Genomic DNA, 25,570 nt, shown 5'->3' on the forward strand with positions numbered 1-25,570 from the left:
GGGCTCTTGGTGTTCCCTGTTTTTATGATAATATAAGATTTGACTACTGTGTGTGAAAACTTGCTGCACAGCCCACATCTTTCCTCCAACTAACAGGGGACACAGGCTGCTTACAGGCTCAGATCTCTAATCTGCAATAATCTGCGAACATCGGCTGTTCGCATTCGCGGCAAACAGTGAACATTTGGCGTGTTCGATTTGCCCCCTATACATCAACATTGAGCTAAACTTTGACCCCTTACCTCACAGTCAGCAGACACATGGCAGCAAATCAGCTAGCACCTCTTTATGGACCCCCACCCCCTATCAAAAAAGCAGTTGTGGTGGCCATATTGGATCAATTCTCTGCTGGCTGCTGACTGTTAGTGAGAGCAGGGTCAGACTTTCTGCAGATAGGTAGGGAAAGTATTAGCTAGGCCTGTGATCTTGTTCCTCGCTTGCTGTGAAAGCACCCCAAAATGCCCTTTTTGAGGGCTAGTACAATGGTCTCCTGTGTTTTTTTGTGTGTGACACTCCACAGCCCACTGACACACAGAGCTGTGTGCACACTACTGCTGTTGCCTCATTGGGCTTGATTTACTAAGAGGTGCTAACCTACTTAGCACGTCTAAAGTCTTAAGGCGCGCTAACCAGGGTGCTAAGTAGGTTAGCACCGGATTTCTCAATCAGATCGCGCGCAAAGTTTTGCGCACAAAGTTTTACGCGTGCAAAGTTCTATGCGCGCGCTAAGTCCCATAGGCTTTAATGGGAACTTCGCGCGGAGCGCCCTGCGCTCTGTGCAGTGCGCGCGCAAAACTTTGCATGCTATACATTGCGCACGATCGATACTTCTCACATTTCAACTGAGTTTAGACGTGCTAAGGGCCAGTGCTAAAGTTAGCACCGTTTTGTAAATCAAGCCCATTAAGTTGCAGGCACAGAACCACTCCAATGCATTATTATTTCACTGTTTTCTGATAGTACTATTGTATCTCTCTGTGTGAGACACTCCACAGCCCACTGATACGTAGAGCTGTGTATAATGTGATTTCTGCCCACTAGGGTATAAACCCAACTTTGCATCACCTCCATAATTTTTGGTGATGCCCCTATCCAGGTGTTAGACCCCTTCAAACAACTTTTTCATCACTTTTGTGGCCATAAACAGTCTTTGTAAGTTCTAGAATTTGCCTGCCCATTGAAGTCTATGGTGGTTTGCCATGTTCGCGAACATTTTGCGGATGTTCACGTTCGCTGTTTGCGAACAGAAAATTATATGTTTGCGACATCTCTAATGATTGTGTCATAAGAGCTGTCAGAGCAAAGATAGCCTCCCAAAAGTGTCTTCAGTGCAGGGAGCTGGGGTCTCCTCTCTGTACATTTAAATGTAGTCTCTATCTACAAGAACACGGCAGCCACTGCTTATAATAGACCACACAGCTTGTTCTCTAGTGACAGCTGTACAGCATAAAGACAATTACTCTGTGCAGTCCTGTCACCTGGTGATTGATCTACCAGGGGGAGGGGGGCCATGGATGCTGATTACCAACTCGTCCACATGCCCCAGTCAGTGTAGTGCCGCCACTTGTGTCCAGGAGAGAATGCAGCACAGTGCCAATACATCCATGGCAATGCTATTTGTAAACTCCGGAGGGGGGGTGGAGGCGGGGCAAGCAAACTCTAAAGGGGGGCTTGCCCCCTCCTGCAGATGTCCATGGCCATGGTAATGTTTCTCTACCAGAGGGGAGGCTGGGGAGCAGTGAGAGAAAGTCAGACAGAGATCTTCTGAATGCCATGCACCTTCCTCTTTCCCGGCAATAAGAGCAGGATAAACTCTGCAGGGAATGAACTAGTAATTATAGCCGCAGATGTCCTTCAATGCAAGAAAAGCATCTAAACCTCTTTTAAATATATATATGGAATTTGTCATAACGTGGGTGCATTTGGGCTTGATGTAGGTGTGTCGCTGCCAGATCTGATCTTGCATGGCATCACTTCATGGGCTTGATTCACAAAGCCGTGCAAACTGTTTAGCACGGGTTTGCTAAACAGTTAGCACGTGAAGTGCCGTTTGCGGACTTTTGCGAGCACAAAGTGCCGCGTTTCGCTGCAAATTGCGTGCGCAAAAGTCCACGATCGCGCGAATCGCGGCACTTTGTGCACGCAAAAGTCAGCGAACGGCACTTCACGTGCTAACTGTTTAGCAAATCCGTGCTAAACAGTTTGCACGGCTTTGTGAATCAAGCCCTTGGTGATTTTCGCAACGATTTTTCTAATGACCGGCGATTTTTGTTTTGAGGGGCGAGCTGTCGTTTTATGCGACGTGGGTACAGGCACACGATTACGCAACCGCCGCTTAGCGTCGCACGGCGTTAAAGGACTGTCTCGGCGGACCAGATGTTTAAGATCCCCGATGACACTGCGCAAAGTATTGCGAACGCTGGAAGTCTTGTTTGTGCCATCATGTAATGTCACTTGACCCACCAGCAGGGAGATGAATCGCTGGACGCTCGTCGGGAGGGAGCTGTCGTCGGGACTCGGGAGGAGGGAGGTTTGGATGGGTGGTGGGGCATCCAAAGTTTTGCCGGAGGGCCCAGTGGTTTCAAGTTACGCCCCTGCAAACTCGTTTTGACTTTGTGTTTTACCTATTTTTTCGTTTTTAAATTTCGCTTATAGGAAGTTTTACTTATTTTTTCATTTCAAATTTTGCTTGTAGGAGGTTTTACTTATTTTTTAATTTTTACATTTCGCTTTCAGGACTGTAACAAGTAAATTTTCGTTTACACTGATATTATCATTTTAAAATTCGTTTTCATACGTATAATGCTTAAATATCATTTTCAACCTTATTCTATTAGAAATACATCGCTTTTGGTATTAACTTTGTTTTTTAGACTTATAATGCGTCGATTATAGTTTTTTAGATTTATTAAATTACTAATATATCGCTTTTAATATTACCGTTATTTTAAGATTTTTAATGCGTACGTGATTGTTACATAGTTACATAGTTACATAGTTACATACCGGTAGTTATTTTGGTTGAAAAAAGACATACGTCCATCGAGTTCAACCAGTATAAAGTACAACACCAGTCTGCTCCCTCACATATCCCTGTTGATCCAGAGGAAGGCGAAAAAACCCTTACAAGGCATGGTTCAATTAGCCCCTAAAGGGAAAAATTCCTTCCCGACTCCAGATGGCAATCAGATAAAATCCCTGGATCAACATCATTAGGCATTACCTAGTAATTGTAGCCATAGATGTCTTTCAACGCAAGGAAAGCATCTAAGCCCCCTTTAAATGCAGGTATAGAGTTTGCCATAATGACTTCCTGTGGCAATGCATTCCACATCTTAATCACTCTTACTGTAAAGAACCCTTTCCTAAATAAATGGCTAAAACGTTTTTCCTCCATGCGCAGATCATGTCCTCTAGTCCTTAGAGAAGGCCTAGGGACAAAAAGCTCATCCGCCAAGCTATTATATTGCCCTCTGATGTATTTATACATGTTAATTAGATCCCCTCTAAAGCGTCTTTTCTCTAGACTAAATAAACCCAGTTTATCTAACCTTTCTTGATAAGTGAGACCTTCCATCCCACGTATCAATTTTGTTGCTCGTCTCTGCACCTGCTCTAAAACTGCAATATCTTTTTTGTGATGTGGTGCCCAGAACTGAATTCCATATTCCAGATGTGGCCTTACTAGAGAGTTAAACAGGGGCAATATTATGCTAGCATCTCGAGTTTTTATTTCCCTTTTAATGCATCCCAAAATTTTGTTAGCTTTAGCTACAGCGGCTTGGCATTGAGTACGATTATTTAACTTGTTGTCAATGAGTACTCCTACGTCCTTCTCCAAGTTTGATGTCCCCAACTGTATCCCATTTATTTTGTATGGTGCTAGACCATTAGTACGTCCAAAATGCATGACTTTACATTTGTCAACATTGAAATTCATCTGCCATGTATGTGCCCACATAGCCATCCTATCCAGATCCTGTTGCAATATGACACTATCTTCCTGAGAGTTGATGATTCTGCAAAATTTTGTATCATCTGCAAAAATAGCAACATTGCTCACTACTGCATCTACTAGGTCATTAATAAATAAATTGAAGAGCACTGGACCCAGAACAGACCCCTGTGGGACCCCACTGCTAACAGTCTCCCATTTTGAGTACGATCCATTGACCACAACTCTTTGTTTTCTGTCCATTAGCCAGTTCCCTATCCATGAACACAGACTCTTCCCCAGTCCTTGCATCCTCAACTTTTGCACCAGACTTTTGTGGGGAACAGTGTCGAAGGCCTTTGCAAAGTCCAAGTATATCACATCTACAGCATTCCCAATATCCATATTAGCATTCACTACCTCATAAAAGCTAAGCATGTTAGTCAAACAGGACCTGTCTTTAGTAAACCCATGTTGATGCTGAGAAATAAGATTATTTTCTACTATGAAGTCATGTATAGTATCTCTTAGTAACCCCTCAAATAGTTTGCATACAACTGATGTTAAGCTTACAGGTCTATAATTTCCTGGATCTGATTTTTTGCCCTTCTTAAACAATGGGAAAACGTGGGCTGTACGCCAATCCACTGGGACTCTGCCAGTTGTAAGAGAGTCACAAAAGATAAGATAAAGGGGTTTATCTATAACTGAACTTAATTCCCTTAGGACCCGAGGATGCATGCCATCCGGGCCAGGTGCCTTGTCTATTTTTAATTTATTTAGTCTTGCCTTCACCTCTTCCTGCGTTAAGTATTTAATATTATATTTAGAAGATTGAGACTCTTTCGCCTCTGTAGTGCTGTTTCTTTTGTGAGGACAGAAGCAAAGAAAGCATTTAATAACGCTGCCTTACCTTGGTCATCCACCATTGAGTTCCCACCCTCATCCTTTAGGAGTCCTATACAGTCAACCTTTCTTTTTTTAGAGTTAATGTACTTGTAAAACTTTTTGGGGTTAGATTTGATATCCTTAGCGATTTGTTTTTCAGCTTCAATCTTTGCCTGCCTAATTTCTTTTTTACAATTTTTATTGCACTCCTTATAATTGCTTAGTGCAGCCTCGGTCCCCTCCTGTTTTAAGACCTTATAGGCATTCTTTTTCCTCTTCATTTTATCTTTAACCTTTCTATTCATCCATAGAGGCCATTTTTTAATTCCTAGATATTTTGTTTCCATATGGGATATACATACTACAATATTGATTGAGTATAAGTTTAAAAGCTTGCCATTTCCCTTCAGTGTCTTCACCTTGTAGTACATTATCCCAGTTCACCAAACTTAGTGCCTGCCTAATTTGATTGAACTTTGCTTTTATAAAATTTATAGTTTTAGTGGTCCCGCTGCCCCGTGGCCTATCAGTCACCAGATCAAACGTTATCATGTTGTGATCACTATTTCCCAAATGTTCTTGAACCTGCACATTTGATACATTATCTGGTCTATTAGAAATGATCAGATCCAGTAACGCATTCCCCCTAGTTGGTTCAGTTACCATTTGAGTCAAATAATTGTCCTGTAGTGCTGCCAGAAATCTGCTGCTTTTACCAGAATGGGTAGCCTCAATACCCCAGTCAATGTCTGGAAAGTTGAAGTCGCCCATAATTATGACCTAATTTTTACTTGCAGCTTTTTCAATCTGCTGTAGTAATCGCAGTTCTGCAGCTTCATTAATAAGAGGTGGCCTGTAGCATACCCCAATAAGCAATTGGCAACTTTTATTTCCACCATGAATATTTACCCAAACGGACTCCACATCTTCGCAATCTTCTTCCATCTCATCGTTGAGGACAGCTGTAAGAGAATTCTTAACAAAGAGACAAACCCCTCCACCTTTTTTCCCTGTTCTATCCCTCCTAAACACATTGCATCCTTTTAAATTAGCTATCCAAGGCTACTGTAAGGCTACTTATTCTATTATATGTATATACATTTTTCTATTTATATTATTAATGTGTATGTGATTTTAAGGCTATTTATTCTATTATAAATATATAAATTATTCTATTCATGTTATTTATAGTGAAATATTTTAAGGAATAATATATTTATTATTGTTTATATGTGTGTAAGGGTGTTTGTGCAGTGGGGATGGTTAGGGTTAGGCACCACCAGGGGGATAGTTAGGTTTAGGCACCATCAGGTGGTTGGTTAGTGTTCGGCACCACCAGGGGAGATTTAGGATTAGGCACCACCAGGGAGGTCTTAGGGTTAGGCACCACCAGGGGAGTTTTAGGGTTAGGCTGCACCGGGGGGTGGTTAGGGTTAGGCACCACCAGGGGGGTCTAGGGGTTAGGGATAGGTACAGGGAGGGTTCTGTGAGAGAGTAGGGTTGGGTATAGTTACAGTGCAATATCTGTAATATATACCATTAATTAAATTATGTTAGGTATAGGGCTAGGGAGAGATCTGTGTGAGCCTACAGTTAGGTATAATTGCAGTACACCACCTGGAAAATCTACCATTGTATTACCATGCTTAATATAAGTACAAACATCGTTTTTTTGTTATAGACGCTATTTGACATTTCATTTCTGATTTCGTTTTTTGTTATAGACGGTATTTTGCTGTTTCATTTCCGTTTATTTAACCTATTTAGCACTAGATTTTCGTTTATAAGCTATAAACGAAAAATATTGTTTTACATTACAACTTATAATTCTGCTATATCCCGCGCCCTTTTTTCCAGGCTCCCTTTTTTGATGCGCGCCTCTGCACAGCCCTTTGCATTCTTCACCATGAATCCAGCTGGAGGATGTATCTCTGATTTGTGTGAACTCTCCCAGCATCGATTTAAATCTTTATATACTCACTGTAGCATAAAGCCACGATGCAAGGTGCGTCAGCCCAGCTGTAGATGAAACGACATATCCTAGCCTGTACTGGTCAATGAGATAAGCCTGGGATTGATCAGGGTGTGCAGCTAAGGGGAATCACATGTCTTACAGAAGCTTGTGATTTAGAGACTTGCAGTCCCAGCACGTCCACTCAGCTTGCCCTTTGTAAATGGATTTCCTTTTATGTAGCCATTTAACTTTCAGCTCTGAAGGCATGCAGAACATGAGCACTAATGCAGCAGAATGCGACTGACTCCTTCTCCTCAGGATGTGCACTCAGTAGATTTGAAATTAATGAGTTCCTGTCTGTTGATCTTTGGATTGCCTGTTGAAGCTCTGTGCCCTTTTGATCTGTATTGATCTGTAACGACTCAGAAGATGGCTACCTGTAGACCTGCTTATTTCTAAAGGGGGATGATGTCATCAATCAGCTCATTATTTATTATTCCTGATAAGAACCTTGGAAGGGATCCCCTAGCCTCTAGTAACGGAAAGTCAGATATGAAGTATTCTAAACAAATTAGTGGTAATGAAATGTGTTCTGTGCAAAATTGTAGAACCAACTTAAAGGGGAACTGAAGTAAGAGGTATACGGAGGCTGCCATATTTATTTCCTTTTAATCAATACCAGTTGCCTGGCAGCCCTGCTGGTCTATTTCTCTGCAGTAGTATCTGAATAACACCAGAAACAAGCATGCAGCTAGTCTTGTCAGATCTGACTTTAAAGTCTGAAACACCTGATCTGCTGCATGCTTGTTCAGGGGCTATGGCTAATAGTATTAGAGGCACAGCATCAGCAGGGCTGCCAGGCAACTGGTATTGCTTAAAAGGAAATAAACATGGCAGCCTCCATATACCTCTCTCTTCAGTTCCCCTTTAAAGCAAACCTGAAGCGAAAATAACATTATGAAATAATGAATTGTATGTGAAGTACAGCTTAGTGCAGCAATTAGAACATTAGTAGCAAAGAAAAGAGTCTCACATTGTTTCCAGTACAGGAGTAGTTAAAAAAAAATCAAAAACTTCAGTTATTGTCTATTCAAAAAAGCTTCTCTAAGCTCATCGAACCAGTGGGTTGAATACAGTCTTGTTTTCTGAACCACTTGCACAGGGAAGAAACAGTGAGAGACAGCTTCAGATAAGATTACATTTTTCTCCTGAGTTTTCTCCTAGGTCATATTTTCAAAATTTTCTATAAAATGCATTTTAAACCACCAGCAAGCAAGAAAATACTCAAAATCATTTCGATGATCCTTTTTTTCCCACCAACTTTTGGTGCTTTTTCAATTGCGAAGAGCAAAAGTTGTATTAAGTACACAATGAAAAATAATCTATTAGTAGAAAACTTATAAGAAAAAGTGAATTGCATATGGGCCATATGGAGTGTGGTTGATAATCTGCAAATATGACAGGTAGAGATGGGCCGAAGATCAAATTCTGGGTCGCAAGTTTCAAATCTGAATCTCCGCAAAAGTTTGTGAATCTTGCGAATCTGCGAATTTCCATAGACTTCAATGGGCAGGAGAATTTTAAAAACGGCAAAGACTGTTTTTGGCCACAAAAGTAATGGAAAAGTTATTTCAAGGGGCCTAACACCTGTATGAGGGCATGCCGGAGATGGATCGGGTTATGCCCAAAAAGGGTAAGTGTGGGTGAGTGGAGGATCTGATAAGGGAGAGAGTTCCAGAGGAGGGGACAGGATCGACCGAAGTCTTGTAAGTAGGGGCGTAACTAGAAATCACTTGGCCCCCCTGCTAAACTTTGGATGGGGCCCCCTCCCCCACTCACATTCTGCACAGGTAAACCAAGAACCAATGTTATTCAATTGGCTAGTGCACACTTGAATGCGTTTTCCCATGCAGATAAAAACTGACAGCAGTGAAGCATGCATGCATTTTCTCTATCAATTACAATCGCTTCTGTGATCCTCCTGTACCACTACAGTACACAGCACTTGGAGAGGTGTGGAGAGGTTGGGGGCAGGGCGTTGTACCCTGCTGCGCATTGAATAGGGACTATCTACAAATCTTTGTTTGCAAAACTTTGTATGATTCCTTATCCGTGGCTGAGCAGATGCAGTCATTAGAACAATTGTACAGAGAGCAAAAAGGTTTTTTCTCCGTGCTCTTAGTTGTCAGTCTCTCAAGACAGGGAAAAGAAACATATTGGCTTCTGCCCCTCCCCTACTGCGGCTGCATCCCTTGCAGTGTCTATGGTTATGCCCCTACTTGTAAGCGGGAGTGAGAAGAGGTGACCAGAGAGGAAGACAGGAGAATGCTGTTAGTAGTAGAGCAGAGATTGAATCTAGGAAGGTATCTGGAAATAGGTTAAAATAAGAAGGAGCTTGGTTGTTAAGTGCTTTGTAGATGAGAGTCAGGATTTGAAATTGTATCTTTGTGTAACTGTGAACCAGTGAAGGGACCGACAGAAGCAGGGATCTGTGATAATCTCCATCCCTGTTTGGACAGCCATTATGCTGAATTAGGTGCCTAGATAGCATTATAGTCACCCCAGTGACTGCTGCTTTGGTTCCACTTCATGGGTGAACAACCTTCAATATCCATCCTGCTAACTTTCATTCCTCTATCCCTCAGAATACCAGGCTAGGTCATTGCTGTTTCATAATCTTGTGTGGTGGTTATCGATATCTCTGACACCTCAAGTCTGAACATTCATTGCACAATATCCTTTATGCCATCTAAGGGGCTCCTCCAGTTTTGAGGTTTGGCCTAGCAAAATCCTAGCTATCAGTTTCAGTACTGATCAAAATGGGTATATATATATATATTTACTGCAAAAATTAGACCTTCAGTACACATACAGTAGCTATGTACATTATTAGTTAATGCAGATAGATATACATTAATAAATGGGAGGCAAAACTCCTCAATGCAGATATCATATACATGATTAAATATGAGGCAGAACTAGGGTTTTAAAAGGAAACTCAGGTGAGAGACATGGAGGTTGACATGTTTATTACCCTTTAAACAATGCACATACAGTAGTTTGGCTGCTCTCCTGATCCTCTGCCTCTAATATATTTATCCATGGACCCTGAACAAACATGCAGATCAGATGTTTCTGACAAAAATCTGACTGAATAAGCTGCAAACTTGCTGCAGGTGAGTGATTCAGACACTACCGCAGTCTAAGAGATCAGCAGGACAGTTTGGCAATTTGTATTATTTAAAAGAAATACATATGGCAGCTTCCATATGTCTCTCAGCTCAGGGTTTCATTAAGGGCTGGTTCACACGTACGCTTGGTGGAGTTTACTGCCAAGCGTCCAGGACTCTTCGGTAAACGCTCCCATTCAAGTGAATGGGAGCATTTACATCGTGCGGCTACAGTCGATTGCCATTGATTGCGCAAACGCGGCATTCCAATCCCGATTTACTGTGTCATTTCAGCTGACCCTAGAAGCCTCATGCAGCTTCTAGGGTCGATTCACCGCCGCGTCTTCATGTCTTCTTGCGGGGATGAAAACCACGTCAGGATGCTGACGCTCGCCACAGAAAGCCCCCGAATGAGACGCCGCGAGACGCCGGAAGCCACCTTTCTGAACTGGCCCTTAAGTAACCACAGTGGGTTGATTAGGGATCTAATAATTCATACATACTGATACCTATCCTTTCAAATATTTCTTTATATTGTAATATCTTCACAGTGAAAAAAAAAATACCTGACTTTTGTACACTTTTTTTTTCTTGCTGCAAAACTACAGGGGCCTTTTAGATCCATGCTCTACTAGTTTAACAATAACATCACCTTTTACCAAAGAAGCATTGAAGACAGAGGTTTTATTAAACAGAAAAAAAAGTTGGAACGTGAGTTCTGTAATTGTTTTCACTCTGATTTCTCAAGAAGTTCTGCAGAGAAGCAATTTATCTGCTTAGCACTTCGCTGGGCAAGTTATCATCTGTTAGTGAGCCTCATATTTCAAAGTGTTGCATTACTGTGGATCCATGGAATAACTCTTTTGTCTGAGCTATCTTATGAATTCTAAACCGGCATATCCAGTAAAAAATTAAGTGTTTCTAAAACAAGATCTGCGCTGTTTATTGTCAAGGGAGAGAAGCTGCATCTCCAAGTATATTATTTGCTCCGCATTAAGAGCTATTTTATTGTTCAGTATGGAAGACTTTTGTTCATTTCTTTAGATACTCATTGGATTTGAGTTCTTTGCAGGTAGTAGGACATTACATAATATCTACCAGGTTAAAAACTGAATTAATCACCATCCCCTTTTAAGAGTTGGGGTGGTCTTTTTCATACACATCAAGAAAATGTCCAAATTATTCCCTATGGCCGGTTTCACTCAAGGAATCTGCGGTTGCGGTGGGGTCAGAGGACCACATCGCACCGCCAAAAACGACCCTTCGGGGATTATCCCATCTGGCAGCAGGCCAAGCAGGAAGTGATGCTCTCTAATGCTCACTACTTCCTGTGGCCGAACACACGAACTGCGTGGAAGTGTATTGCTAAAATACGCTTCTGCGCATGTGCAATGCAAAAACTTGTTCAAAAACATATGCGCTGCCAAAGACTTACACGACTTTCAGCCCGCCGCATGTCGCTGCCCAAGTAGCTCGTTAACAAAAATTATGTGCTTGCGGCAATGTGAACCCATAGACTTTTAGTAGTGTGGTCTAAGGTTAAAAAGATCTAAAACTTTAAAAATGAGGAGGTAGTAGTGGACTTACCTCCTCCGGGCAGACACAAGAAAATGCCGATCAATTTTCAGCAAAACAATTTATTTACATACTCCAGTAAAATGCAACTCGTTTTGCGGTAGTGACCCGCTTCTTCCTCAGAGGCACATAGCATAGTACCAGCCCTGCTTTGTATATGCTCCATCTTATTGCCTGAGGAAGCGGGTCTCTCCCACGAAACGTGTTGTATTTTGTGTCTGCCCGGAGGAGGTAAGTCCACCACTACCTCCTCATTTTTAAACATTTTAGATCTTTTTATCCTTCTGGTGCCTGTGTATCCATACTACATCATACATATCCACCCCTGGTGGAGGGGTCTCACCCCTTTTTTCCTTCATCTACGGAGAGCGACTTCTTAATCCTGAGTGGGGACAGGTCTACTCTCCCCACCTGCCTTTACAGTGGTTGCCTGTGCAGTAACCCTGACTTGTGAGTATACTGCACATACTCTTTCAACACACCTTCATTTACCAGAGCATACTACACTATATTGTTGTTTTTATTTCAGGATTCGTTTAATACAATTGGGTTGCTTACTTTTATTAGCTAATATACAAAGAGAGGACACTCAATGCAGTATAATATAATATAATTATTAGTATAATTGATTATCAAACAGTTCAGGCTAAAGCATGCAAAAATAGAGATGCCAGAACCCAAAGATTAAAGAGGAACTCCAATGAAAATAATGTAATAAAAAAGTGCTTAATTATTACAATAATTATGTATAAAGGATTTAGTCAGTGTTTGCTCATTGCTCATTTGCTGATTGTAAAATCTTTCCTCTCCCTCCCAGATTTATATTCAGACATTTATCAGACATTTATCATATGGTGACATGTTTACTGCTGGCAGGTGATGTCAGTGGAAGGAGATGCTGCTTGCTTTTTTGGCAGTTGGAAACAGCTGTTATTTCCCACAGTGCAACAAGGCTCCCACAGTGTGATGTCAGGACATCAGAGCTGTGAAGCGCTGACATCACACTGTGTGAGAGGTTTCACCACAAAATCAGCCATACAGAGGACCCTGATGATCCGTTTGAGAAAAAGAATAGATTTCTCATGGGAAAGGCGGTATCAGCTACTGATTGTTAAATTCTTGGTTAAGGTTTCTCTTTAAAGCTCTAAAATCCCTTTGTGCTAGACTGAGCTCTGTCACATGTCCCACTTCCTTCTCAGTCACACAAGTCCCATGCATACACTGGCCCAGGCCAATCAATAAATTAGGCTTAATCAGAGTCCGTTGGCCTTCCGGCCATAATATAATGTATTGGCGCTGATTTTTCCAGGCCCAGGGATCCGGTGTTCCGAAAGAGGAAATTACAGAATTGTAAAGTTAGTGCATCCAAGGAAAAAAGTTGTGGTCCTCATGTCCCCACATAGTGAGCTTAGTACCGAACCACTGCTCATGTGCCAGCTTGGCGTCCCAAGCAAGGCATGCAGCCTACATACTTCGCCTGAATCTTCACACTTGCTCAAGGCTTAAAGCTGTGTTAGTGTGCAATTAAATGTAATATTAATTAATATTATGTATATAAAATGTTCTTACCCTAATACCTCCCACAAAAAATGGAGATGATGCATGGTACGAATTTGTCAACCTCACCAAGCCATAAATATAATGCAAAAAAGTGTGACACTAGTGATGATCATAATCTAATAATTACAATTACGCAAAATTACACATACATTTTCACAATTATGCCTATACATAATTAAAAATTCTATTGACTTTGTATAATCATTCATAATTAAGAATTAATTTATGCGTAATTTACGCGTAATTTCATTCATTCATTAATTTGGCGGTGAATTGCAATGCCCAATACATGCTATAGCTACCAAAATTGCTACGTATGTTAACCACTTGAGGACCACAGTGCTAAACCCCCCTAAAGACCAGGCCATGTTTTACTAAAAGGGCCACTGCAGCTTTAAGGGCTCACTGTAGGGCCGCACAACACAGCACACAAGTGATCCCCCCCCCCCTTTTCTCCCCCCAGATGTTTTTTTTTTTTTTTTACAAATATTTATTTTCCTTTTTTTTAGTAAAAAAGAGTATTTTTCTTGAATTCTTCCATCCTCCCTTCTTCCCCCGGCCAGCCTATCACAGCAATTGGCTGTGATAGACTTCAGCCTATCACTGCCGATCGCTCCTGTGTCCCACAGGGGGACAGCCGTGTCACACGACTAATCCCCAGTAAAGCGCTGCTGTGGTGCTGTACAAGGTTTATAGACGGCGTTTCTCATTTTACTATAGGAAAGCGATAGTACTGCACTGGAAGAAACCAGCCCCTCCCACTTGCCAATACTGGAAAAAATTGGTCAACAATTCCCTCCACCTGTATACGGCTGCTTACAAAGCAAGGGGATGCTCATCCAAGTTCCAAAAGGTGTGGGGGTCTTGGACCTTTAACAAAAATACTGTATGCTGATGTATAAATAGCTGCTGATGATTGCTGAGTAAATGTATACTTTAGCCTTTTATGATAATATGTGATTATAATATGCAATCTCCCTTTTTCTTAGCAAGATAAACTGCTATTGCTATCAGGTCATATCGATATTTTGGTACTGACGTTTGGCTCCTGACTAGTATATATTTAATCCAAGAAATTTTATAACCGGATCTATATCCGACTATTCCGGCTCTTACTGGCGATCTTATAAATGATATATTATGTGGCATGTAACATATAGTACATTTTCTTCTTGTTGTGTTTTTCTCCCTGGCTCCTCACCTGCGTGTGCTGGAGCTCTGGGTTGTCCTGTTTATGTTTGTGGATGTTTTGTTAAACTTGAAAAATTCAATAAAAAAAATAAAAATAGACAGCGTTTCACATCTAACAGTCTCACAGCGGTGATCCCCGCACGGAGACTGAAGGTGGGGCGGAGCTCCGCCTTCCAAGTGGAGATGCGCGCGGATGCAATCTCCTGCAGTAGCCGGCCCCAGGACTTGACGGCAATTGGCGTTAGGCAGTCCTGGGGCTGCCGCCGCAGTCACGCCCGTTGGCGTGAGGCGGTCATTAGGTAGTTAAGGAGAATAGTGGGTAGAAGTAAAAAAAAATTTTTTTTCAAAAATGCAAAGAAAAATGGTTTTTAAACCCAGGAAAATTATTTTAAACATTTTTTGTATTTTTAAAATCGATTTTCTCAAAAACAACAAGTCTTTTTGAACAATTCTTTTGTAACTTGAACCCACTATTCTTCTTAACATATGTAACAATTTTGATAGTAGTAGCATGTTACAGGGGCTTTGCTATTCACCACCAAAGTCCGCACAAAATTATGGGTAAATTACGCGTACATTCATGCATAATTACGAATGGTAAAAACTATGAAATTAATTACGCTATTTCCCTGAAATTTTGCATTACGATTACGATGCGTAATTGCATATTACGATGCGTAATTACGCATGGGCGTAATTTCTGCTCAGCACTATGACACAGGTCACTCACTTTATACTTACATATAATGTCTCCACATTTTACAGCACCACCTACCTCTAGCTCATGGTTAGAATTAGGAATAAAGTAACACACAGTATCCACATTTTACAGTTGACCTTGAGGGTAGATTTCACCTTACAGTAGCATGTTCACTGTCATAGGAACAAGAGCCAAAGAGGCAACAATCATGATACTTTTTTCTTCATGTTTGCCAGACATTCTGGAAACAATAATGCCTGCTACACACCATTCAATTTTCAATCAGATAGATGATTGAAACGATTATTTCTGACAGGTCCGATCTGATTTACGAAAGGTTTTCTGATCAGTTTTGTGTAGAAGGGATCAGAAAAATGATCAGAAATCAGATCGGACCTGTCGGAAATAATTGATTTGACTCGTCTATCTGACTGGAAATTGCATATGTATCATATAATCACTTTGCCACTCTACTTGTAACATGGTGTGCTGGGATCAGCTCACAACTATAGCACATCTAAAGTAGAGAAAGCAATAGCAATTGTCATTTAAGCACTGCCCATTCAAATTAACGGTCAGTAAAGGGGCCCATACACTTACCGATTTTTACCGCCGATATACAGCCAAATCGATCACTGTGATCGAATCGGCTGTGAAATCGTTGCGCAAATGCTGACCGAACGATCAATTTATGTCCGAAATCAATCGTTCCCGTTGTTCCTTTCCATGCGGAAGATTTCGCTTGATCGCCGGCGGGTCGGGAGTGCGTCGATAGTGGCGTTCGAATGCCCGAAGACCGACCCAATACAGCGGCTATCCATTACCTGATCCGGCCGGCGCGAGTCCCCGCTGTCACCGCTGCTTCTTCTCCGCGCTGGGCTCCGAGTCCGGCAGGCTTCACTTCTTCCTGTCCCGGACAGGAAGTACAGTGAAGCTGGAGCCGAGCGCAGAGAAGAAGACAGTGGAGACCGGAGGACTCGTGCGGGCCGGATCAGGTAATGTATGCGGGGGCGGCAGCAGCGGCAGCTTCACGGATGGGGAATGGATTTCATGCTGAAATCGATTCACAATCTGTTTGCAGTAAAGGCAGCCATACAATCCCTCTCTGATCAGATTCGATTAGAGAGGGATCTGTTGGTCGATCTGATGGCAAATCGACCAGTGTATGGCCACCTTAAGATAGTTTACCCTCGTTCATGCAAACACAGTACTTGATCCCGTAATTTCCCATTGTTTTAGTTTTGTCCTGGATACTATATGTAGTATTTCCACAAAAATATAAGCCCAAACACTCACTGTCTAGTCCAATCCACTGACAGTCCTACCCAATAAGAGGTAATCATCTCTGGGGACTAGGATCATCGATCCAAGGGCAATCTATTCACAAACAAAAGAAAAAGTAGTCCCCTCCTATCTGTAATAAAGATAATGCTCAAACCACAGTAGTGTCACATATCGTTTCATTTATTTAAACAACATCATTGTTAAAAACCCATTAAAAACACACTCAGGGTCCCCTGACCTCTTGCCATCCATAAATTCCTTAGTATTATAATACAGTATGTTCACAAGTCCACTCAGCCGAGTGGACTTGTGAAGATACTGTATTATAATACTAAGGAATTTATGGATGGCAAGAGGTCAGGGGACCCTGAGTGTGTTTTTAATGGGTTTTTAACAATGATGTTGTTTAAATAAATGAAACGATATGTGACACTACTGTGGTTTGAGCATTATCTTTATTACAGATAGGAGGGGACTACTTTTTCTTTTGTTTGTGAATAGGATACTATAAGTAGGGGGGTTTTAGTGTTAGGCATCAGGAAGGGTATGTTTTGGGTTAGGTGTCAAGAAGGGGGGTTTTAGGGTAAGGCGTCAGGAAAGTGGGTTTTAGGGTTAGGTGTCAGAAAGGGGGGTTTTGAGGTTAGGGGAAGGGTTATTTGTAAGAGTAGGGTTAGGTTTAGTTTTAGTAAAATATCATTAATATTTACCTATAATTTACAATCGTCATTATCAGTGTAGATATTTTTTTCATTTTTACTTGGCGCCCAATTAACAATGGTATTTATCATTTAGACTTACAGTATATTGGCTTCACCCGGCACCCGTTTTTCCTCTCTCCTCTATTTCATGCATGCTTAATTCACCAAAATTCATATAAATAGAGAAAATTGTGGCATTCAGACTTTTGCCTCAATTTACTAAGCATTACCGCATTCGGCAATGCAGAAAACAGCTGATTTTACCATTCACCTTACCAAATGCCAATTCACTAAAACTATTAACGCACTGAAAAAAAGTACATACTACTGAGGTAAATTACCAATTTGTGTGGTAAATACTTCACAAGGATTAAAGCATTCGGTAAATCAAGCAAAAGTTTTCGATATTTACCACAAGCCCTGACCAGCTGATAACTCACAATTTCCATGCGGTAACCTATTGCCAAAAATGTTTTTCCTCTCATCACTCATTCTCTCTGTGATTTAAAAGAGTCCGTTAGCACCTGAAGGTCACTTATGATTCCTACAGAAGACAAATGTGCAAGTACTAGGAGATCAGTTTGATTATTTTAATAATGAACCTGTTGATATTGATATCAAGATGCAGAGTTTGCACTAGTCCTCTCCACATAAAGGCCTGTTGGGGAAATTCGGGGGGATTTCGGGGGGTAAGGGACCCCCGTTTAGCCGCACGATAGCGGCGTTTTAGCAGGGGCACACACGCCCCTGCTAACTATGAGCTCTGAAGCGAGATTTATTCTCGCTTCAGAGTCTCTTTAAAGTGTATTCAAAGCGACGTGACATGATGAGATAACCATTTATGTACAGTAAAAAACACATTAATAACCAGTCTGTTTTATTTGTTTTATTTTGCAACCTGAAAGAGTTATTTTTTGTCTTGTCAGTACCTTGTTGGGAATATAGTAAACATCACTGATAAGCAAATTGCAGCCTTAAATGCTTTCCTGGCAGAATACATGTTCTGAGGGCAGGAAGAGATCAAATACATTAACAGTTGACCTTTTTTTTTAAGTCTGGGACACTTAATAGGCTGCCACTGATTACAGACAGTAAAACATTCAACCTGCTTTGTATATGTTTAAATATAAAAGAAAACCATGGGATACTTAAAATGGACCCAAATTAAAAATACAAGATTTCAGAAACAAAATCTATTTTCTAAATTATAATAATAAATAGCAGCCTTTTTTCAGCTGCATGATGACAAATATAAAATATTTTACATTTATTGGAGGAACCCCTCCCTTCCTTTCAAATTGCCGGGATTTTTCAGGCAAACTGGTGGAGTAGATGGTTTTTGGCAATGGAGGAATTGCTAATGGCTGCCCCAGTATAACCCTAGCTATGAAAAGAGAAGGGTGGAAAGCATGCACTGAAATGCTCATAGGTTTGAAGGAGTGTTTATTTATCTTTGTATGTGTCAGAGTGGTGCAACTAAATATTTTGAATTAAAAAAAATGTTTGGTTTGGGTCCGCTTTAAAAAGGTCAAATATAAATATAATTGTTTATCTCATCAGTTTATTTTCACCTCAGGTTCACTTTAACCTCTTTTCACGTCTCTAACAAAAAATATCCTGGTATATTATTGGGTTTTAACCTTTTGTCGACTGCTCCACGCCAATTGGCGTGAGCAGTGCGTCAGCCCCAGGACCGCTTCACGCCGATTGGCGTGAATGGCTGGGAATGGGCTTTGCAGGAGAGCCCGTGCCGCCAGTCTCCCAGCGGCGATCACAGCTTCGAGACTGTTATACGGCAAAACCGCCATCTAATACCTATGTACAGCTCTGCGACGCTGTACTGTGGACAGTCGTGTGACATGGCTGTCCCCCTGGGGGACACAGGAGTGATCCACTGTGATAGATGGGGGGAGGGAGGGGAATTAAAATAATAAAAAAAGCCAACAAAATTTAATAAAAATAAATAAGATAAATATATACAAAAATAAATAAATAAAGAGAGCTCGGGGCGTGGCTTGACGCTGCTAGAAGATGGCCGCTTGAATCCCTCTCTCCCGCAACGTGTCCGCTATTGCTACTGACCCAGCGAATTTGGGCTGACTGTTCCAGCGATGCCAGGTACCCGCAGCACCCAGAACTCTTCGGCTACCCCCAAGACTAACCAGACGCAGATCGGCAAATCTGTCGCAGAGATATTCCGGCCACACAAAACGAGCGCTAAGGCCTCCAAGATGGCGCCGACGGACGAGAACCATGACGCACCGTCCTCTCCCCAAGACACTGACCCGAAGGCAAGTAACAAGCAGAGGTCCCCTACCCTAGCCGACATGCATAGTATAGCGGAAGACATTAAAAAGTACATGCATGCCACAATCTCGGAGGTCCGAGCAGACGTAGCGGCCATAGGCCCAAGACTACAAGCTCTGGAAGCCGCAGACCAGCAGAAATCCACGCAGATCAAATCCCTCAATAAGAAAACGAATATTCATGATATTAGACTTCTGGAGCATGCAAGGCAGCTCGAGGATCTAGATAACAGAGGGAGAAGATGTAATATAAGGGTAAAGGGGGTCCCAGAGGGAGTGACGTCGGAGAAAATACAGGAGGCCTTGACATCCATCTTTAATAGCTTACTGGAGAGATCCACAGATACAGAGATAGCGTTTGTGAGGGCACATCGAGCTCTCCGCCCAAGAGGATCTGAGGCAGACAAAGCAAGAGATATCATATGCTGTCTGGAGTCCTTTCCACTAAAAGAAGCAATAATGAGGGCGGCAAGAACACAGGACGCCATTTTGTTCAACGAAATCCCTATCCAATTATATCAGGATCTCTCCCCGATAACTCTGGCGAAAAGAAGGGTACTGAAACCCCTCCTGCAAGCTCTGAAAGATAAGGGTTTAATGTACCGCTGGCACTTCCCATTTTCGCTATCAGTGACGACCGGAGGGAAAATTTATGTGTTAAAATCAGCTGCAGACACCACCACCTTTTGTAAGGATTTGGACCTGCCAACAATGGATATACCGAACTGGGACTTTGCCTCTCCATTCCAGAAAACAGAAACAAGTGCATCGGCTAGCACCCGTAGATCGCGATCTAGATCGGCCTCTATAAGCCACCGATCCAGAAGTAGAGAGCTAAGATCCCAGGATACACCTGCTCACTCACGGCAAGATCTAAACACTTCAGAAGAAGAGGACTAATGTCGGTGCGCACGGAACTCTAATATGGCTACAAAGGAGAAGCATTCCTGCTCTCTCCCCTCTGCCGGACATCTCCATGTTATCCACGCGACAACTTATGGAGCCGAACCCCTCCGGGGGCTTCTTTTTCTCGTTTTTGTTCTATTTTTGTGTTCCCCGTTTTCCTCTTGCCCCGTATACGGAAGTGGTAACTATAAGCACTCCTTTTGCACCCTAGGCATTCAATTTTTTTTTTTATGCAATCTTTCCATACTTCTCAGGATTTTATATATGCATGGTTTGTTTATCTATTTGCTAGGTGAGGACACAGCGTTTATTGTTCATAAGGGCAGGAAAGCTAGATGAGGGGTAGGATTAGCTCAATGACTGTAAGTAATGTACAACTGCACTTGCTCAATGGAACATAGCGAACTTTAATGATACTAATATCAAGATGAGCAGCTATTAATGAACACTAGTAATTATGATGTATTATGTTACGTATGCCATGTTCTGGTCTCACTGCTCTCTAATTTCACCTCCTACCCCTCCCACGTCTCTTGCATCCTAGCACGGAGCATTCCTTTTAACAGGTAGGTAATGAAACTTTATGCCTGCAACACTAAAACTGGAATGCTCTGCTGTGTATAGGCTCTGCACCACCTCTCTCCCCTCTATACCCCCTCTGTGCCCCCCCCCCCATATACTTTTCCACCCCTTTTAACGCTTTACTAGGCACTTTTCACCTGAGATATTTCCGCATTCCTTCCTTGTGCATGCAAAAGGAGACAGTTCATGCTGGAAGTTTGATATTGAGATAATTTAACCACTCTGTTCGCTGACAAACCTTAAGACTAAGTAAATATAATCCGGATATTCTTCCATACTACTGCGGGTATACGCATAGCTATCAGTAACTATCAAAATTTAGTTATCTCTGATCATATAGGTCTGCAACCCATAATGGGGCAGACGCAGACGGGGTAATAATACACCTGGCTGTCGCGGGACGATAGGCCCAGTTTCAATTACGCCAAATAATAGCGGACACAGCGGTTCAATTATGTCTTGACTTTAAAACCAGAGGTTGGACCATAGAATTAGTTAATGGTTAAAACTGTCAATCCATAGTTTAGAAAGGCTTCGGCACGTCTTCCGACCCCCCCACACAGTGTATTTCTAATACACTGACATTGTTTAACCCACTTAGGTGGTGAGTGCGACCCTCCAAATCGCACTCACGTGGGAACGTTTATGCTTGCTCACTTAAGCACTGTTGTTTGTATATCCAGGGTGCACATGCTCTCACACCGGGGAGTCCTCCTTCTCTTATCCATACTCCTACTTCTCCCTCTGACAGTTAACTGTCTCCTGTTCGGGTGTTCGGAAACCCCCTCCCCACTGACACATACTATACATAGCAATAAGATGGCACTGGAGGAGGTAACAGGTACAAACCTGGAGGGTAGGTCCCGATGGAGGATGATTTCACTCAACGTAAATGGTCTTAATACGCCAGAAAAGCGTACCATAGTATTTGATTACCTGACAAGAGAAAAGATACATTTCGCATTCCTACAGGAAACGCACCTGCGTACTAATCATATGCCAAGGAAGTTTCATTACAAATTTCCACTCTCATTCCATGAAACTTCCCCCGTTTCTAAGACCAAAGGAGTATCTATCTTCCTACACAGGGACATTTCATTTGTAGAGGAGGGAAGAGAGGAGGACCCAGAGGGACGATACCTATTTGTGAAAGGGAAGATAGCAAATAAGGAGATCACACTAGCAAACGTGTATGTCCCTAACAGGAAACAGCCATCTTTTATAGCCTCAACCTTAACAAAGTTATCTAATTTTAGCAGAGGCCTCTTGATTTTATGTGGGGATTTCAATATCCCGCTGAACCCCTTACAAGATTGCTCCAATGGATCATCAGCGCTCTCATATAGAGCTCTGAAATTTGTTAAAACCAAATTACAAAACATGACGCTGATGGACCCTTGGAGAATCTCCCATCCAAATGAAAAGGATTATACCTATTTTTCTCCAATTCACCAGAAGTATTCCAGAATCGACTATTTTTTTATATCACAAAGAGACCTAAACCTTGTTAAAAACACCTCGATTGGCACCAAATCAATATCTGATCACGCGCCAATCTTCCTGACTCTCTTAATTCCCGATAAAACATCTACAACGTGGTCATGGAGGTTACACCCTAACATCCTCACTGACAAAGTTAGAATGCAAAAAAGTAGAGAGGCGCTGGAAGACTACTTCCAATTGAATAACAACTCGCAAGCGTCCAAATTATCCATATGGGAAGCACATAAGGCAGTAATGAGGGGACATTTTATAAGAACGGGTGCCAAACTGAAAAGGGAAAGGGAGGAGGGCAGAGCAAACCTGATAGAAAAAATAAAACGTCTGGAAAGGGCCCATAAGAGATCCCTGGCCGTTGCTAGCCTAGAGGATCTAAACAAAGCCCGCATTGATTTGGACAGGTTATTATATTCAGATGCGAAGCGTAAACTGCTAGCATACAAAAAGATTTTTTATGAACATGGGAATAAAAGTGGGAAGTATCTAGCAAGGGCCCTCAAAAAGCAAACTCTCCGTACTCATATTACATCCTTGTTAGATAACAAACAAAACAAATTGTACAGATCTGAGGAGATTGCGGAGGGATTCCGACAATTCTATGAGTCCCTATATAACATACAGGACTCGGGGCTGGCCACTGGACCAGGCTTATCAAGACCTAAATGTATACAGGAATTTATTGCTAGACATGCTTCATCCTTTCAACTAGAACAATCTGATCGTGAAGACATGGAAGCTCCTATATCAGAGGATGAATTTCTCTTAGCGGTCAAAGCCTTGAAAACAGGAAAGGCGCCTGGCCCAGATGGCTTTACAAGCCAATATTATAAACTACACGCTAACAAATTGGCCCCAGCCTTTGTAGCAGCATTTAACGCAATTACAGATGGAACTATCCCCTCCTCCCAATTTCTGGAGGCACATATTGCCGTGATACCCAAGTCCGACAAGAACCCTCAGCTCTGTACAAATTACAGACCCATATCATTGCTAAATCTTGATGCCAAACTCCTAGCAAAAATATTAGCAAACCGACTCCTTCCTTTCATACCAGCTCACATAAATGCAGATCAGGCTGGGTTCGTTCCAGGTAGGGAAGCAAGAGACAATGTCATGAGGTCAATTGACTTGATGGCGTTTACTAAAAAGAGGGGTCTGAAGGCATTTATGCTTTCCACTGACGCGGAAAAGGCGTTTGACAGGGTGGCGTGGGATTATATTCATGCCACCCTGTCGCGTCTAGGAATCGGAGAGGCAATGTGTAGATGGATCGGACTCTTATACACAAACCCATCGGCTCGGGTGAAAGTAAATGGGGTATTATCTAGACCATTCCTTATCACAAATGGGACCAGGCAGGGATGTTCCCTGTCACCCTTAATCTATATACTAACTATGGAACCCTTCCTAAACGCAATTAGATCAGACCCTAATATTCAGGGTATCACAGTCGGGTCATCCCACCATGTAGTAGCTGCATTCGCAGACGACCTACTGTTCTTTCTCCGGAACCCCCTTATTTCACTACCAAATTTAATTAAAAAATTCACGGAATTCGGACATATATCGAATTTAAAAATAAACTTCCACAAATCGCAAGCACTGAACCTCTCTCTTGATTCTGGGTTGGTTAAATCCTGTAAAGAAAATTTTGCTTTTCAATGGGCTGAACAGTCATTCAAATATTTGGGAATCTATATCACTCCAGATCTGAAAGATCTTTTTGCAGCCAACTTTGGGAGAATAGGGAAAACACTAGGGACGGACCTACTCAACTGGGGAAAGCAATCACTCCTGTCTTGGTTTGGCAGAATGGCGGCAATTAAAATGAATTTACTCCCTAGGTTTTTATACATTAGCCAATGTATTCCTATTGACTTGCCGCATAGCTTTCTTAAAAATCTTCAGTCAAAAATCAACAAATTCATATGGGGTAATAAACCACCCAGAGTCAAGAGATCCATCTTAATTATGCCGAAAGAGCTTGGGGGCACTGGTCTACCAGAGCTCCAGAAATATCATATGGCTGCCCAGCTCTCAAGGGTGGTGGAATGGGCGTTACCCCAAAATCCCAAGCCATGGGTTGAGATAGAACAGGAAACTGCCAGCTGCTCAGCAGCGTCCCTAGGATGGTTTGGACTCCCTGCAAAAACTCAGACATCCTGGCAAAACCCCCTCATTGCTGCCTCAGTGAAAACCATGAGAAAATGGCTCCCAACGCTGGGTTTGTTAAAACTCCCAGGCCCACTTACTCCTCTTAATGATAACCCAGACTTCCTACCAGCTAAAGACATTCCCTTTCTCCTATCTTGGAGTAAAGAAAGTTTCCCGAGAGTGAAAGACTTTGTAACACAAGGTAGGATTAAATCCATGCAAGAAATGTCGCTGTTGAATGAGAATAGGTCAATCTCTAATTGGCAGTATTTTCAAATTAAACATTTTATACAATCCATCCTGAAGGTTGATGATTGTACAGCTCCACTATCACCATTTGAAAATCTACTTACAAGCCCCATTCAACATAGACATTTAGTCTCTACACTATATCAAATGCTTTTGGTCCCAAGGGTTCCAGCTAAGATGAAATATCAAGAGCTATGGGAAAGAGACTTAGGAGAGGAAATTGAGGAAGATCAATGGCAAAAAATACTTTTACTTACACATAAAGGATCATCGAATGTCAACACACAAGAACTAGGTTTCAAGATCTTAACTAGATGGTATAGGACTCCTTCGACTCTGCATAAGATCTTCCCTGCATCCCCAGACGCATGTTGGCGATGTGGAGCCAGTGGAAGTGACATATATCACATCTTTTGGTCCTGCCCATCTTTAACACAGTTTTGGCCCTCAGTTCAACGACTAATCAATAAAATTACAGGGGATCATATCCCTCTTAACCCTGGCCATTTCCTATTGCACAATACACATGAATCTCTAAAAGCATATAAGAAGTCGGCCACCATACACCTCATTAACGCTGCTAGGGCAATGATCCCCGTACACTGGAAATCCCCAGTAGCCCCCTCGATTCAGTCCTGGATCAAACGAATAGAACAAATTGAAACCATGGAACACATGATTTTGACTTCACAAGATAGGTCAGAACAATATACTATGACATGGTCGGTCTGGAATGACTTCCAGCAGTCTGACGAATATAAACAGCTTATGAGTAACAACTAAGAAATTGGGTACGACCTCCTCTCTACTCTACTGTACTATCACTTATAGCTGCCCTCCTTTACTGCGGTTGCATATCTCTCAAGATATGCTGGGGAGTGGTTTCTTCCCGGTGTGGGAGCATGGAATCTATAAAGCT

This window comes from Hyperolius riggenbachi, chromosome 8, assembly GCF_040937935.1.
Source record: "Hyperolius riggenbachi isolate aHypRig1 chromosome 8, aHypRig1.pri, whole genome shotgun sequence".
In the NCBI taxonomy this organism is placed as follows: domain Eukaryota; kingdom Metazoa; phylum Chordata; class Amphibia; order Anura; family Hyperoliidae; genus Hyperolius; species Hyperolius riggenbachi.